Genomic DNA, 7,304 nt, shown 5'->3' on the forward strand with positions numbered 1-7,304 from the left:
TCTCTCTCTCTCTCTCTCTCTCTCTCTCTCTCTCTCTCTCACACACACACACACACACACACACACACACACACACACACACACACACACACTTGTATCCCAAAACATTTTATTTGGCTCAGGTGATCTTTAGAATGTCATGCAGAACAACTTCCTATTCCATACTTTTCCTTTTTAAACTCCTGTTAGATACTATGTTCCTATTATACCCATGTAACAAATTAATGGATGAAAAAAATTAATTTATCTAGTCAATTTCTTTTGTCTGTACAAAATAAAAAACTTGTGGGACAGAGGATTTGTCCCAATTACTAACTTTTGGACCGCTATCCATTGTTTTCAAGATTGTTTACCACCTGGTTCTTTCCTGACTAATTGTACCCATTTCCTGTTGTGATGGTACTTCCCACTGCAGCCAGGTGAATCTGCTAGTTATCCTATGCACATGACTCACTCCTTCCTTTTAGTCATTTTTCTGACCATATTCTAGCCTGAATTTGTTGTTACGTCTCTACTTCATGCCACCTCCTTTCTTGTTTCAAAACATTTTTCAAAACTCCGTGTGACCTTCCCAGATTAACCTGCTCCTAATAAGTCCAACAGCCCCTTACAATATATACATCTATATTAAAATGTGATGCTTTTAAGCCTTTTATTGCATCAAGAAAAAGATGATATTTCTAGTACAGAATTCTGGGGCTGGAAGGCATCATAAAAGTTGTCTATTTTAATTCCTCCATTTTCCAGATGATGAAAACTGAGGTCTAGAGATCTTACCTTCCTTAGGACCAGATCTCCAGGTCTCCTGACTCCTCACCTAGTGTTCTTTCTACCACCTCATGCTCTATTTTATAAATTACCTCCTTCCTTCAGGACAATTATTTTAATCTTGTTACTGGCACAACTCAACCAGTGATGTGATAATACCAGAGTATCTATCTTCTGTCACAAACTAGCTGTTAATATTTGGAAGTTACTTGACCTGTTTGTCTCATTTCTTCATCTGTGAAATGAGGATAGTGGTAGTACCTACCTTATAGGGTTATTGTGAGGGTTTTTTTTGGTTTTTTTGTTTTTTATCTGAGCCATCCCACCACCTGTTGGCAGCTCAGCTAGGGCCGTGAATCTAACCGGTGACCCTGTTGCTTAGAGCTCACACTATTGAGTGAGTTCTTAACTAACTGAGCCACTCGGCTGGCCCTTATTGTGAGGTTTTAATAAGATGATCCACAGCATATGATAGACACTCAATAAAGTTAGTGGTGGTAGTGATGGTGATGAACATAGTGGTGAGTACAAAATATTTGTACTGGTTTTGTTTTGTTCGTTCTTTGAGTGTTGTATCCTGGTTCCTCTTCTCCCTTTCTTAAACTTTCTTCTTTATCGGGGCTCTCACAAATGGCAATTTATATCCTTACTTTCAGCTATTGCATGAAGGCCCAGAACAAAGGAAGCCATCAATATTACATCAGAGAAGCAGTGAGTAGGTATGGACCATCTGGCTGAGATGATAGAAAAATAAGTGAGGCTTGGTTCTCATCTTCAAATAACAAGGAACTTAGTTGGCAAGTCAGATCTAAAATCCCAGGAATAAAGTATAATTAAGTACCCAATTCTTAAGTAATTTAAGGTGTAGCAGCTGATTGGAGAATGAATTGCTAAACCTAGACTTGAGTAATCAGGGAAAACTTCTGATGACAAAGGACTTGAGTCAAGGCCTGGGGTCTAGGTTAATGTAGAAGAAGACACGCACATTTCAGAGGGTGGGCACAGGGAGGAGTGCTCTGTGAATACAGAGGAGACTGGCACGGCTAAAGGATGGCATCGCCATTCATTTTCCACTAACTGAAATGCAAAGCTTTGCCTCCATTTCACATCCTCCCTTTTCTTGGATATGCTTATCAACCATCTACTAAGTTCTGCCCTTCAAAGTTCTGAGTTTTTTTCATTTTCACCACCATTTCCTGTGTTCAGACTCTCAACCTTCTCTGTTGAAGAGTTGCTTAAATATACTCTTGTTAGTTTATCTCTAGTTTCTCCTGGCTTCTGTTTTCTCCTAGAACCACTACCTGACATAACTTCCTAAAACACAGGGCAGATGAAAATAATAGTTGCAATGCACTGACTACTTAGTAATCCAGAAGTAGCATATGTGTGTGTGTATATATATATACACACACACACACACACACATGCGCGCGCGCGCGCACACACACACAGCCAAAAAAATGTATACACATGTTAAGAAAGGAAAATACTGTATTAAAATTATAATACTCAATATATACTGATAACAAAAGATGAATACAAGTCACATTTGACTTCTTCAATTACAAGAGGTGCTCAAAGTGGTTACCTTCAGCATAATTTAAATACAGCTTTTTTCCTTTCTTAAGATGTGTATACATCATTTTAGAACTGCGTGTGTGTGTGTGTGTGTGTGTGTGTGTGTGTGTATTATATAAAGGCTCAGACTTAGAGAATTTAAATGACTGACCCAAGGCTACACAACTGATGAAAGTTAAATAGAGGATCAAAGCCCACCTCATTCTGAATTCAAGATCCATGCATCATCCCAAACCATACAGCCCGCATTACTAAACCAAACACTGCAAATAGTGACAGCTTATTTGATTATGGTCCCCAGTGTCTCCAATCCAGTACCCTTATATGCAGCCTCTCTTATACCCATCATCACCAGACATATGCCCATGCCCCTTCCCCAGATTCCGCCCCACCTGTACATACAAGCATGCACATGCGCACACATTATCTATTTTTGTACCAAGCATTTTATGAATTTAGTAAGATTTGAATAGTTACTAGAAGTTTCACAGTGAACACCCACAGCCTTTTGCTAACTCCTGGTTTTCTTTTGCTCTCTTTCCTATTTCAGCCTTAAGTGTTCTCACCTACTCTTAAGTCTGAAATTCACAAGAAATTCTCTCCTTTATCCTTCACAGACCAGTGTTGCCCACACCCAGGCCACAAGTGGATTATTTTTTTGTAGATAGAGTTATAAGTAACGAGAAGCAACAGACTTTGGTAAAAAATATAATCGCTTCATGTATTCTGAGAGTCTTATATTTAAATTGGTTTATTTGAGAAATTCAAGAGGGAATCTGCTAGGAGATATAGAGATGAGTAAGTTCCCATTCTGCCCCAAAATGCTTAGTCTTGTGGGAGAGATAGAAACATCCACAGAAAATAACACTACAGCATGGTATATTCTACATTAGGAGTATAAAAAGAGGAGATGCACTTAAACAAACTTGGGAGATTGGACTCCCTGGAAGAAGTGGAATTCAAGTTGAACTTGAAAGATACCTAGAATTAGTTAGACATAGAGAAATGGGAAATACATTCAAGGCAGAGGGAATGGCACGAACAAAGGCACAGAGGAGGAACGTTATGTTTTGCAAGGGAACAATTAGTTATTTAGAAGTAGATGTGGGTGAAGACTTGGAAAGGGTCTTGTAGAGCCTTGTTTGCCATGCTAAAGGGTTTGGACAACAGCCTAGACGTGGACAGACAGTAAAGCATTCTAAGCAAGGCAGTGGCATGGTCAGATTTTTTATTTAGATAGATCAGTTTCAGTCAGGGTCTCTGATGTGAAGGGTAGATTCAAAGGGGCAGTGCCGGGAGCAGAGAGGTCTGGAAGCTAATGTGGTTAGGCAGATTGAGAGGGATTTAGGACTAAGGGACAAAGCAGAGAAATGTTCAGGAGGTAAAATTGGCAGGCCTTGGTAACAGACTGAATGTTGGGGCTATTGGAAGGGACAAGGTCAGGATGACTGGGTTGGGGTGGGGTGGGGGGTGGAGTCCAGTGTGTGCTGATACCATTCACTAACCCTGGGAACACAGGTTCAACAAATGTGATTCTCATCATTGAGAAGGAAGATGATGAGTATAGTTTTGAGTATACAGAGTCTTAAGTGCCCTGTGACGTTCAAATGGAGAGGTTTTAATTGTCCACTCTCTCACTTCCTTCAGGTCTTTATGCAAATATCAGCTTCTCATTGAAGACTTCTCTGCATGCCACTCACCTAAGCAATGACAATTCCCTCTAACCTGCCATGCTGTTTTCTCCATAACAATTTAACATACTTATTATTTTTTCAGTTATCTATTTTTCAGTTGCCTGCTTTTTCTCACTAAGATGTAAGCTCATTGAAGATATTTTTTGTCTATTATATGTACTACTATATCCCCAGTACCTAGAAGAATGCTGGGCTCATTGTAGGCATTTAATAAAATTTGATAAACAAATGAATGAATGTCAATGTTGGCAGTTGCTTTCATGACCTGTTCAGGGGTAGCTGAAAAACTACCTACAGATAGTAAATTCTTTATGAGTATCTACTGCCTATGGCTTCCAACCCACTCGGATATGTGCCTCCTCCTTCCCTATCCTCTCAAAAAGAGCTTCCCATCTTACTGTCCTATTTAGTTTCCTAATTTTATAATGAGTGTGGTTCTGATTCCTGGCAAAACAAAAACCTCTGGGACTCTATCCTATAGTTTTCTAAGTGTATAAACAGATACCTTGGTCAACTCTTGGTTATTTTTCCACAGCAAGGGCCATATTGGAGTTAAATAAACAAAAACAGTATGCTGTTTGAAATCTGAGTAGTTGGCCAGAATACTTTCCATCAGAACCAGTGAAAAAGAAGAGCCTGTTGAATCAAAATGTGAAAGTGATTTTTAAATCATGCAAATCTAAAGGGCAATATAATTGTTTGTATCTTTACTTGTGCGTGTTTCTTTCACCTGTTTCAGAAGTGAAATCACTTTATCTGAAATGAATACTTCTGCCTATGCACTTGGTTTCATTTCCTCCTGACCCCTCTGTGACCCTCTTGATTCCTTGCCTGGAGTATTTCAAGTGCTTCCTAACTGGGGTCCTTACTCATAGTCTCTGTTTACCCTCCAGCCACTACTCATACTGTTTCCAGGGGGATTTTTCTGACACATGACTCTGATTATGTCACTCTATGCTTTTTTTATTTGTATGGGAATTATCTGTATACATGTTGGTTTTGACTAGAATATGAACTCTTAGAAGACTGGTATCACTTTATAGCAGTGACTAGTATAACCCCTATCACATAATTCTATTCAAAAATCTTGTTTCCCATTTTCTATGGAATAAAGTACAAAGTCATTTAAACATTATTCAAAGTTCTCTGTAATTTCACCCAACCTGCTTGTTTTTGTTTTTGTTTTTTCTTAATCTCCATCTCCTACTTTGTACTCTCCATACCACTTGGCATATGAAGTAGGGTATTCTGGGACATGAGAGACATTTTGACAAATCTGTTTTCAAAATGGCCACATCATAATATCAATATCTGTTTTTTGTTTGTTTGTTTTAATCACCAAGTAACATGGACAACAGATATCCCTGTCCCCATTTTTGACATTCATGTCTCTAATTGAGTTTCTTCTAGCCTTGAACTTTACCCCATCCTGAGTCATGGTGAAGCACATTTGGACATTGCTTGATAATTTTAAAAGTTGAAAAATGTTTGCTTTTTAGGCTAAGCCAAAATCCCTCCAGATAAAATTGGCCTTATAAAATGACCCTGTCCATACTTGCTGTTTCTTTAGCTCACTGTGAATGTTCCATCTGAGTCATGTTTTCCCCTTTGCCTTGTAGTCCACCCCCATCTTTCCTGGTTAAAACCTGTCAAAACCCTACTCATCTTTTCAACACAATTACACGGCTACCTCCTCTTTATATACTTTACTGGTCCCCCCGTTACTATTAATTCCTTCGTATTTCATGTCCACAAAAAGCTTTGCTTTTTTGTGTCTCCAAAGGGCTTTACTTACCTATTTTTTATTATTATTTTCTTATCTCTCAATTTGTTCTGAACTCTGGTGGAAACGAAGGGGCTACTTATTGGGCTTCCTTTAATCTTGTTTCCTCTACTTTGTTTATTAATCTTTTAGAGCTAAGACCATGTCAGATTCATCTTGTATCTAATGCATCTGGCTTAGTAACTAACACATGGTAGGTGCTCAACACATGTTTCTTGGACTGAATTAAGCAAATGTGCAACTGAGGACCTTAAAACTGTGCTGAAGCAGAAAAATGATGGGCTGTCTTGCTGAATGTAATGAGCAGCAGCATTTACTTGTGTAATTTCTTGTTTGCTTTTGGCATTAATTAAAATAACAGGCTAGACATTACTTCAAAGCAATCTGTGTGTGATGCAGTGACTGACAGATGTCCAAGCTGACAACTGATCTGTGGAGTTCTCAAGTCCAGAGAACTATGGATCTGACACAATACTGAAGGCTCCAGGCTTTACTGACTTTTGAAAACATAAGAGACCAGGGCAGTTGGTTAGAGCACAGTGCTCATAACACCAAGGTTGCCGGTTTGATCCCCATGTGGGCCACTGAAGCTGCGCCCTCCACAACTATATTGAAACAACTACTTGACTTGGAGCTGATGGGTCCTGCAAAAACACACTGTTCCCCAATAGAAAAAAAAAATTTTTTTTGATGATAAAAAAAACATAAGAGACCACATTAACATTAATATTTGTTAATATCACCAGCACCTGGACCCCACCTGTCACTGAAGATTTAGCTTTCTCATGTTGTTTTGTGTATTCTCCAAATGGCTGGATATCACAAGTACTCAGGGATAAGTCCACTTTGTATTCTTTTGATCCAGCCATCTCAAGGGCACCTTGACCACTTGCTCTGCTGCCATTGCCTTGCTTGCACACACATGGATATGTGTGGAGGATGTTGACTCCCAGGGCTCTCAACGTCACAATCTTTGATTTGCCAGGGGTTTGGCAGAAAATATCAAACATGTTTAAAACTTTTTCTTTTATTTGACAATTTGTTTTTAAGGATATCATTAAAGATCCTCATGAAGATTTAGCTTATGGGTCTTTATTCCAACATTGTTTATATGAGTCACTTCCAGAGTGTAATTTTGGTCAAGTGGTAGAACAGAGGTCAGACTGCAGTGACGAGTGAGTGAGGAGGAAATAGGGGCAGTGAAATTGAGGAGAGAAATGCAACAGAACCTTGAGGAGAATAGCAATAGTCCCTATTCAGAAACAGAAGGGGAGCCCATGTGACTGAGTAGAGTGAATAGGGATGAGTCTGGAGCAGGATTGCTCAAGGCTTCATGAGCCAGGGGTAGGGGGCTGGGTTTTATTTTGAAGGAGATGGAAAATAATTGGAAGATTTTAGATAGGAAATGAAATGATGTGATTTCCTGTTGGAAAACATTTACTTAGGGTATTGTTTGAAGAATACATTTTTGGGGGAAAAAG

General features: G+C 39.0%; 1 pseudogene; it reads right to left on the reverse strand.

The window, feature by feature from the left end:
• The window catches only part of LOC109394942 (translationally-controlled tumor protein pseudogene), a 12,118-nt pseudogene extending 5,285 nt beyond the window's left edge, over positions 1 to 6,833 (reverse strand).
• Between the last annotated feature and the right edge of the window lie 471 nt (positions 6,834 to 7,304).

Source organism: Hipposideros armiger, unplaced genomic scaffold (assembly GCF_001890085.2).
Source record: "Hipposideros armiger isolate ML-2016 unplaced genomic scaffold, ASM189008v1 scaffold_446, whole genome shotgun sequence".
NCBI classification, from domain to species: Eukaryota; Metazoa; Chordata; class Mammalia; order Chiroptera; family Hipposideridae; genus Hipposideros; species Hipposideros armiger.